The 7,853-nt window shown below is 52.1% G+C and overlaps 1 long non-coding RNA gene across 1 annotated transcript; it reads right to left on the reverse strand.

The window, feature by feature from the left end:
- Nucleotides 1-1,812: 1,812 nt before the first annotated feature.
- Nucleotides 1,813-7,552, reverse strand: LOC135281632 (uncharacterized). The gene is made up of 4 exons (XR_010348221.1): nt 7,404-7,552; nt 6,242-6,302; nt 5,380-5,501; nt 1,813-2,914 (listed from the first exon to the last, which is right to left on the reverse strand). It is a non-coding gene; the product is annotated as an uncharacterized LOC135281632 (long non-coding RNA).
- Between the last annotated feature and the right edge of the window lie 301 nt (nt 7,553-7,853).

A 7,853-nucleotide genomic window follows, 5' to 3' on the forward strand; every position in this document is an offset into this window, starting at 1 on the left:
TTGAAAGAAAAACCATCTCTGATCTCTGTTGGATCCTCTCCCTGTTTACACAGAGGGTTTCTATTAGCAGGGCCAATGGTACATCCCTGACTGCCATGTCCGTGTCCTTTTCTTCTTCCCTCAAAACAGGAACCCCTCCCAAGGGGGTGTGTCCCACCTCTCTGAGCACCTCTCTCCAGGGAGCAGGGAGGGCCCCAGCTCTCCTGGCAGTGTCTGCTCCCAGGACTGCTCCATCCAGACCCTGAGCTGTGTGAAATGATCTCTAACTGGTGCAACTTTTCCTTTCTTGCCCATTTTCCAGGAAGATGTGGAAAAAGTGAGATGGGTGACCCCCACCTCATAGCCCCTTTCAGCAAGGAGGATCAAAATGTCACTGAGACCTTTGCTGCTCAAGCCAACCTCTGCTCACATCAGCTGGGGATGGGCCATGATGATGGGGCATCCACAGCTCTTTCAGATGAGGTTTTCAGGCAGAGGGTGTCCCCCAGACATCCCTGTCTCCCCATCATGGAATAGTGTTTACAGTAGGGACATTTGCTTAGTCCCAACCTCCTCTAATGGCATTTGGGGTCTCTCCTACATCCCCTTTGCACTATGGATAGGCACAGCCTCCCAGGCCCACCCAGATGACCCCAGCTGTTGGTCCCCAGCTTGCTGAGGTCCTTTGTGGGGTGCTGAGCTGGTACAGAGGTGCTGGGGAGATGGGCTCTGTGGTGGGACAGCCCTGAATGCCTGGCCAGGACACCCAGAGCTGGCAATTCCCATGGAGAATTTATTTCCTTTTGTTATTGCTCCTTATCTCAGCCCTGCTGGTGCCTCCAGTGCATTGTTAGGGGTGCTGATTTCATGTTGATGAGAGGATTACAAGAATGACCATCAGTATGGTAATACCCATTTGATTTTTAATTTATTACAGTAAGGAAGAGGTGACTAAGAGGAAGGGCTGGGTGACCTAAGTGTGCATGCTGTGACATTTACAGGCTGTGCTGGAGACCAAGGTGGGCAAGCCTTGTGGGGCCTCTGGATTTTAGAGGCTGTTCCATGAAGAGTTCAGGGCTGGGGCTGTCACCTTCTGGAAAGATCCACCACATGAGCCATTGTGTGGGGTGGATGATGTTCTCAGGGTCTGATCCACTTCCAGAACCTCTAGACCAGTGTTAAATGAGTGGGGTCCCATGGAAGAGCAGATGGACAGGGTTTGCTCTTTGTGCACGTGTGTGGACGTGGAGGGCATTGGTTGTGGGGCTGCTGAGAAATGGAGAAGGAGTTTGGCACCTGATTGTGGAGCACTTGGGGCATTGGACAGGTTGAGGTGAACAAGTGGGACCCTGAAGGCTCTGCATCTGGGTTTCACAACTCCATCTCCTGGGATGACTTCAAACCTCTCCCAGCCTTGACTTTCAGCTGTCAAGTTCCTGTGGAGCCCTCTCCCAGAACAACTGGTATCTCACACCCATGGATTGTGTCCTCAAAATTGTCCTGCAGCAAGCAAAGCCACAGAACCCCTCTGCAGCAGGCTGGGTGCACGATGCAGCTCTGTGAGCTGAGGAACAGGCTCAGATTGCTCCTCTCAGCTACCCTTCACCAATGTCATCCATATTGTGGGCTCCAAACATCCACCTGTGTTCAGGATAAGCCAGGCTCAGCCTGCAGCAAGCAAACCAGGCTGATGCACAGACTGCATCTGTCCCATCACCAGAGCGTGGATGGCAAAGAAAGCTCATGGGAGAAATGGGAGATGGAGAGGACAGGAGGAAGAGGAGACAGGGCAGAGGGCTGTGCTGGGAAGGCTGTGGGGGCTGAGTGTGCATCCGGCCAAGCCCCGTGCTGCTCTTCACACTGAGAACCACTGTGGCTGGAGGAAGGGGCTGCCTGGGGAGCACTCAGCCTCGCCTCTGCAGGGTCAGGGCCCCTCACAGCTTTATTTTGGCTGTGGGGGCGGCAGCGATGCTTTGCGGCGAGCTGTTGGGTGGCTGGCGGGGCTGGAGGAGCACCAGAATGACTTTATTTTGGAAATATGTCTCTGTGGAGCACTCAGTGTCCCTTGGCTATCCCAGCCCAGAGCCAGCTGAGCCGCTGGGACCTGCTCCACTCACAATTGTACTCGCCCTGTCCCTTATGGCTCTGCTGGGAAAAGAGCTGGCGAGGAAGGGAGCCAAGCCCGCGCGCGCTCATGCTCCCTTTGGCACGCCTGAGCCAAAGGCTGGTTCCTTTCTTCCTTTCTTTTTCCTTTCTTTAGTCCTTCTTTCTCCCCCAGGCACGTTTTTCAGGTTGATAGTGCAGCAGAGAGGATGAGAACGTGGCGGGGTTTGGCCAGGATTGCGGAGGGGAAGCGGTGTGGTGGTGCTTGGCAGCACCGCGTCTGCTGTCGGGCCAGCCGGGTGCCAGGCAGGAAAGGGCGTCCCCAGCCCTGCTTGGAGCCAGACGAGGAAAGGAAAGGGATGGGGACAGAAAGGGCAGAGTGGCGCCCAGGGAGGGGTCACACCAGGTGGGAGAGTGCCCGGCTCCCCCCGGGCAGGTTGTGCCCTTCAGCCTCACCGCAGGCTGGAGAGCGGGGCTGGGGGGACAACGCGCTGTTGAATCTGGCCCAGAATAAACAACCTTCTGCTGCTGGAGAAAACAGCTGGCCTGTTTTCCAGGCAGACCGGGAAATGGTGGAGCCTTTTTCCTCTGGCCCTGTTCCAGCAGGGAGCTGCAGCAGCATTAACCCACTCTGGTGGATGGGAGCAGGGACCTTGTCCCAGGATCGGCGCTGGCTCCCAACGGGTGGGACGAGGCTTCTCCCATTTGGTTTTTGCTTTGGCACTGCCACATTTCAGGCTCTCACCATGTTGACCATGGGTCTCCTTGGATGCTGTTGAATAGAAACGCTCTTCCTCAAGTCCTCCTGCTCTCTGGAGGTGCTGGAGACCTGCTGGAAGAATGAACAGAGCTGGAGATGGGTCTGGATGTTCTCACTCAGCTTCCCACACAATAGGGTTGAGGCGGCATTGCAAGCCATGGGGTGAAAGGAGAGCAAAGAGAAACCCACACTTTCATGAGGGACTTATCTTTAAGGAAGACATCCAAAGAGCCACCAATAAAATTATTGTAGCCAAAACCGTGGATTTCCCTTCCCTAGAGTGCATGGCAGCCCCGTGAATTCCCTGTTGTTTTCCCTCTGGAGCAGGACTGAGCTTAGTACAGACACGTGAGTGAATTGGCTGCAGACCCCCTGGAGTTAGCCATAGGATGCCTCCCCACGGGAGGACCAACTTAGCATAAATATTTAATAGCTCCAGTAAATATTTAACTTCTCTGACATGAGTGAGGATGGAAAAAACAGACCCTGGTGGGCAACCTCGCAAAGCCCCTGGGTGAGAGGCTTCAGAGCGCTCTTCCCAACTCTGAGCCCATTGTATGGGCTTCTAGGCAGGACCTGGCTTTCATTAGATGTATGTGCAGAGCCTAACACGGGGAGGCTGTGATCTGGAACCAGACCATTATAAAAATAGCATGCCCTTTGCACGAGTCAAGAAACACCCGCTCCCAATTAAATGGGAACGTCATCCATCTGAGCTTCAGAGCGGCATTCAGCTGGCTCGTGCTCGGCATTGTGATCATCTCTTTGGGCATTTCCAGCTTCAGAGAGCACTGCTGGGAGGACAAGTTTTTTAAAGGACGGGCACAAGTTGTGCAGAAGAGGAAATTCTGCTCTTCTTTGCTCTTGAGGCTGCTCAATGCAATCAACAATCGCAGAGGAATTTTTGCCCTCTCCAGCTGTGGACAGCACATGTTAATTGTGGTTAATGCAAAATGCCACCCTTCTACTGAGGGATCAGGAATGCCTGGAGCAAGAGGAGACCTGCACACCCTTTCTCCAGACCCATGCAAGCCAGCCCTCTCCTCTAACACTCCGAACTTCAAAATTTGGTTTTTGTTATCATTTCCCCTCTTTTTAGTTGAAACACCACTGGCTGAGAGGATGTGCAAGATGCTAGAAAGCCCTTGTCCTGTGTATCCAGCTGCCTCAGTACAGTGGTCTGGGATTTCAGGAACTGGCAAGTGGTCACAGAGCTCTGTCATAGTCTGTTTTATTTTGAAGAGCCAGTTTTGCACAGTGAGACCTAGAAACGCTGCCATCTGGTCGGATGTTTCTGCGCTAATATTAGTGCAGCTAAATATTTGCATGTGGGCCTCTTTTAGCACTGGGCGTCCCAGAGGAATATGGGCCACGTTTCTGGGGTTTTTAATAGAAAGCAAGAGAGGCCATGAAGTCAAAGGAAGAAAAGGTGTCAGAAAACACCAGGTCAATGGAATGGGGCAACGGGGGCACTCCAGAATTGAGAAGAGTCCTCCAAAGGCGCTGTGTGACCAGTTCCAAGTGATGCTAAGGGACTGGTGTGGTGCCAGGAGGGTCTGGGCTTGGGTGATGCTCTATCTTGTGTCAGGGAGGAAGCCTGGCAGGTCAGCAAAGCTAAAACCACTCAGACTCATCCTTCCTGAGACACATCACCCGATACTGGTTCTCTGAACTGTGGTTTCCTGATGCAGCTGTTTGATAAATATTTATCTCTGCTCTATTGCAAAGCAATTAGGACAGCCTCAGAAGTGGGTTTACTCAAGAGGCACCACAAAAATAAGACAATTTGGATAATGAATGTATCTATTTATTTTCCATTCATAAGGGCTCTCCTGAAAGCTCCTGCGGAAACAGGCATTTCCCAAAGCTTTGTGTCTCTGTACAGTGCCACACAAAGGTTAAAATTCACACCTCTGCTGTCGCTCACTTCATACTGGTTTTACCTCAGTGTCCACACACTGAAGCTGCTGGCTTGCACCAGTAAAAGAGAGAGCTGGACAGGCTTTAATCAGACCACTGGCTGCAATTTGGGAGTCTCCAGTGTCCACATTGCATCTCCCTGTGCAGGCTGTTGGGGAGCACTGTAGGTGAACACCCACTAACAGCAATTAGGCTGCAAGGGATTGGTTTTTGCTGCAGAAAAAAAAAGTTGCTGTCCCAGGAACAGGTCTGGGGGTCTTATATGAGCTTCTTGGTCATGGGGAGAGCAGTGGAAGGATGTAGTCTCCAAATCAAGCTGTGAGCTCATGAGAGAGGTGGGTTTCATTTTCTTACTTTAAAGACATTTTACTATTCCTGCTTTCAATTTTGCCTAGGACAGAGAAGGTGCTGGGACCACTCCCAGCCTGCAAGTCCCTACAGTGCAGGGTGGACACAGGCAGGTTACACTGACTGCTGTGGGGTCAGATCAGGGGTCAAGCCCCAATTTCCTGCTCATACCTGCCAGGAGCCTGATCTCATTACAGTCTGAGGCCACTGCCCCAGGGCTGCACCAGGACATTCTTCAAGCCCTGCTGTCAAACTCGGCTACATCTCACCCATTCTTGAGGATCAGCTGTTGTCCCATCCCTGGAGGAGGTGTGGAGAGACCAAGGGGTTTGCACATCCTTCCTGGAGGCACTGCAGGGTTTGCACAACCTTTGTGGAGGAATCAAGGGTGCTGCTGGCAGAAAAAAGGAGCTGGTTTATGGACTTGTAGCACAAACCAAGCGAATCCTCCACGTGTCAGGCCAGAAGATTAACTGGGGCCCAAGACTGGAAGGGCGACAAAGGGACAGAAGAGGTTCCTTTGTTGGATTTGGGAAGAGGCAGCCACCGCACTCTCCTTTGTGGAGTTGCCGCCTCTTGCTTTGCTTTTTTCCCTTCTCCCTTCAACAGGTTGCTCGGCACAAGCCTCCCTGGCATTCAGGGCCATCCCACACCCCCTCCCTTGGCCTGTCACCATCTGCTCACCACAACCCCTCACAGTCCAGCCCCGAGCCCTCGTCCACCGTGGCTCCACAGCCCTTTGTGCCGTTTTATCCCCTCGGTCATAACTCCTCCACCACTTGCCCCTCGCTCCCTCCTTCTTGCCCGTAAAGGCGAGAGGTGGGAAGGGAAAGGTTTCCCCAGCTCTGTGCAGAAATGTTCAAGTGTGTCAAAAGACAAAGCCTGTCCCCTTTGCAACCCACCAGCTGCTGCTGCCACAAAAGCGGGGAGAGGAGGGGGGCCAGGAGCGTGGGGGGCACTTTGTGACCCGAAAGGAAAAACCTTGAGAAAAGAACAGAATAAATATCCCCTCCTTCCGCCCCTTCTTAACAAGAGGGGACAGAATTAAACACTTTTGTTAAGTGAGGGGCTGTTCCCCACACCAGTTAACACGGCTCCTGCGCCCTGTCCTGGTGTCGGACTTTAACTCACTCTGTGTCGTGTCCTTCTCTTCACGGGCAGAAAATTCAATTAGTCTCGAGCAAATGCCTTCCTAAAGGACACAGAAAGCGAAAATAAAGAGAAGAAATCTGCTTTCATCCTGTACAGAAAGAGGCTCTGGGGGGAAAATACAGATTAGGGAGATAAAGAGGCAGGTTTAGGGCTTTCAAAAGGAGTTCTTTTCTTTTCTTTTCTTTTCTTTTCTTTTCTTTTCTTTTCTTTTCTTTTCTTTTCTTTTCTTTTCTTTTCTTTTCTTTTCTTTTCTTTTCTTTTCTTTCTCTTCTCTTCTCTTCTCTTCTCTTCTCTTCTCTTCTCTTCTCTTCTCTTCTCTTCTCTTCTCTTCTCTTCTCTTCTCTTCTCTTCTCTTCTCTTCTCTTCTCTTCTCTTCTCTTCTCTTCTCTTCTCTTCTCTTCTCTCCTCTTCTCTTCTTCTCTTTTTTCTCTTCCTTCTGTCCTTTTTTCCTTCCTTTATTTTCTTTCTCTTTTGGCTTGCTTTCTTTGTCTTTAATTTTTAATTCCTCACCTATCCTCTCTCCCTCTCCATCTCTTGCTCTTTTTCTCCTGCAGCCATCTGATAATCAGAGCCTGATCCCACACACTCCAGTGCTGAATCAATCCAAACCCCTGTGCAAGCAGAGCTTTGTTTGTCTTGCTGTGAGTAAGGCTCCAAACCAGCCCTGGGTCTTTGCCTGTCTACACAGCTGCTCCATCCAGGTACAACCCTACCCCGCTGCCAGGAAAAGCCAAGGATTGATGCAGGGAACCCTTCCCTGCTGGGCCAGCCATGTTATAGACCAACAGGCTTGGGGAATTCTGATTCCCTGGCAATCAGTGGCCACTGGAAACCAAGGGGAACACTTCCAGTGGTTCTGCATCAAGGACCAGCTCCCTGCATGCCCAGAGCTGGGTGCTGCTGGCTGGGCACGGTGCCAGGGGGCACGGAAGGGCTGGTGCCTCTCCACGGGGAACTCGGGGTTTATCGCGCTCAGGAGAGCGGCGAGCGTTTCCCGGCGCTCGCGCTTCCTGCTCTTGATTGCAGATGCTGCTGTCTAATCACAGCTTCCTCCCCTGCCTCTCAGGGCTCCCTGGGCAGGCTGGCATCACCCCATCCTTCATGTTCACCTCCCACCACTGGTTTTCCCCATGTTGTTCACCTCCTCCTCCTCCTTTTCCAAGAAGTTCCTCTTCGTGTGCTGCTCTGGTCCTCGGCTGCCAAAGCTCTGGAGCAAGGGCTGGTGCCTGATATTGCTGCGTGCCAGAGATAAGAGCTAATCTCTGTTTTATGGTCATGAATAAAACTTGCAGATCAGAGTCTCTGTGTGGAAATCAGGACCGTACAAAGCCTCACGGGAGGAGGGAGGGGGGCTGGCAGCACATCCCGTTTACTGACGCCGTTGTTTTTGTGTGAGCCTGCCCCTACAATGTACCCGGCTTTGCTGGCAGGGAGGTACAGCTCAGCAAGCACTGGGCAAGAGGGGACAAAAACATTGGTGGGGCAGAAGACTTCAGTTTTTGAGTAATGAGAGGCTGGGCATGGGGAGTTCACTCTTGAGCCTCTCCTAAATGCAGTCTGCTGTAAGGTACAGAGAGAGACAGGAAAAGAG

Source organism: Passer domesticus, chromosome 15 (assembly GCF_036417665.1).
Source record: "Passer domesticus isolate bPasDom1 chromosome 15, bPasDom1.hap1, whole genome shotgun sequence".
NCBI classification, from domain to species: Eukaryota; Metazoa; Chordata; class Aves; order Passeriformes; family Passeridae; genus Passer; species Passer domesticus.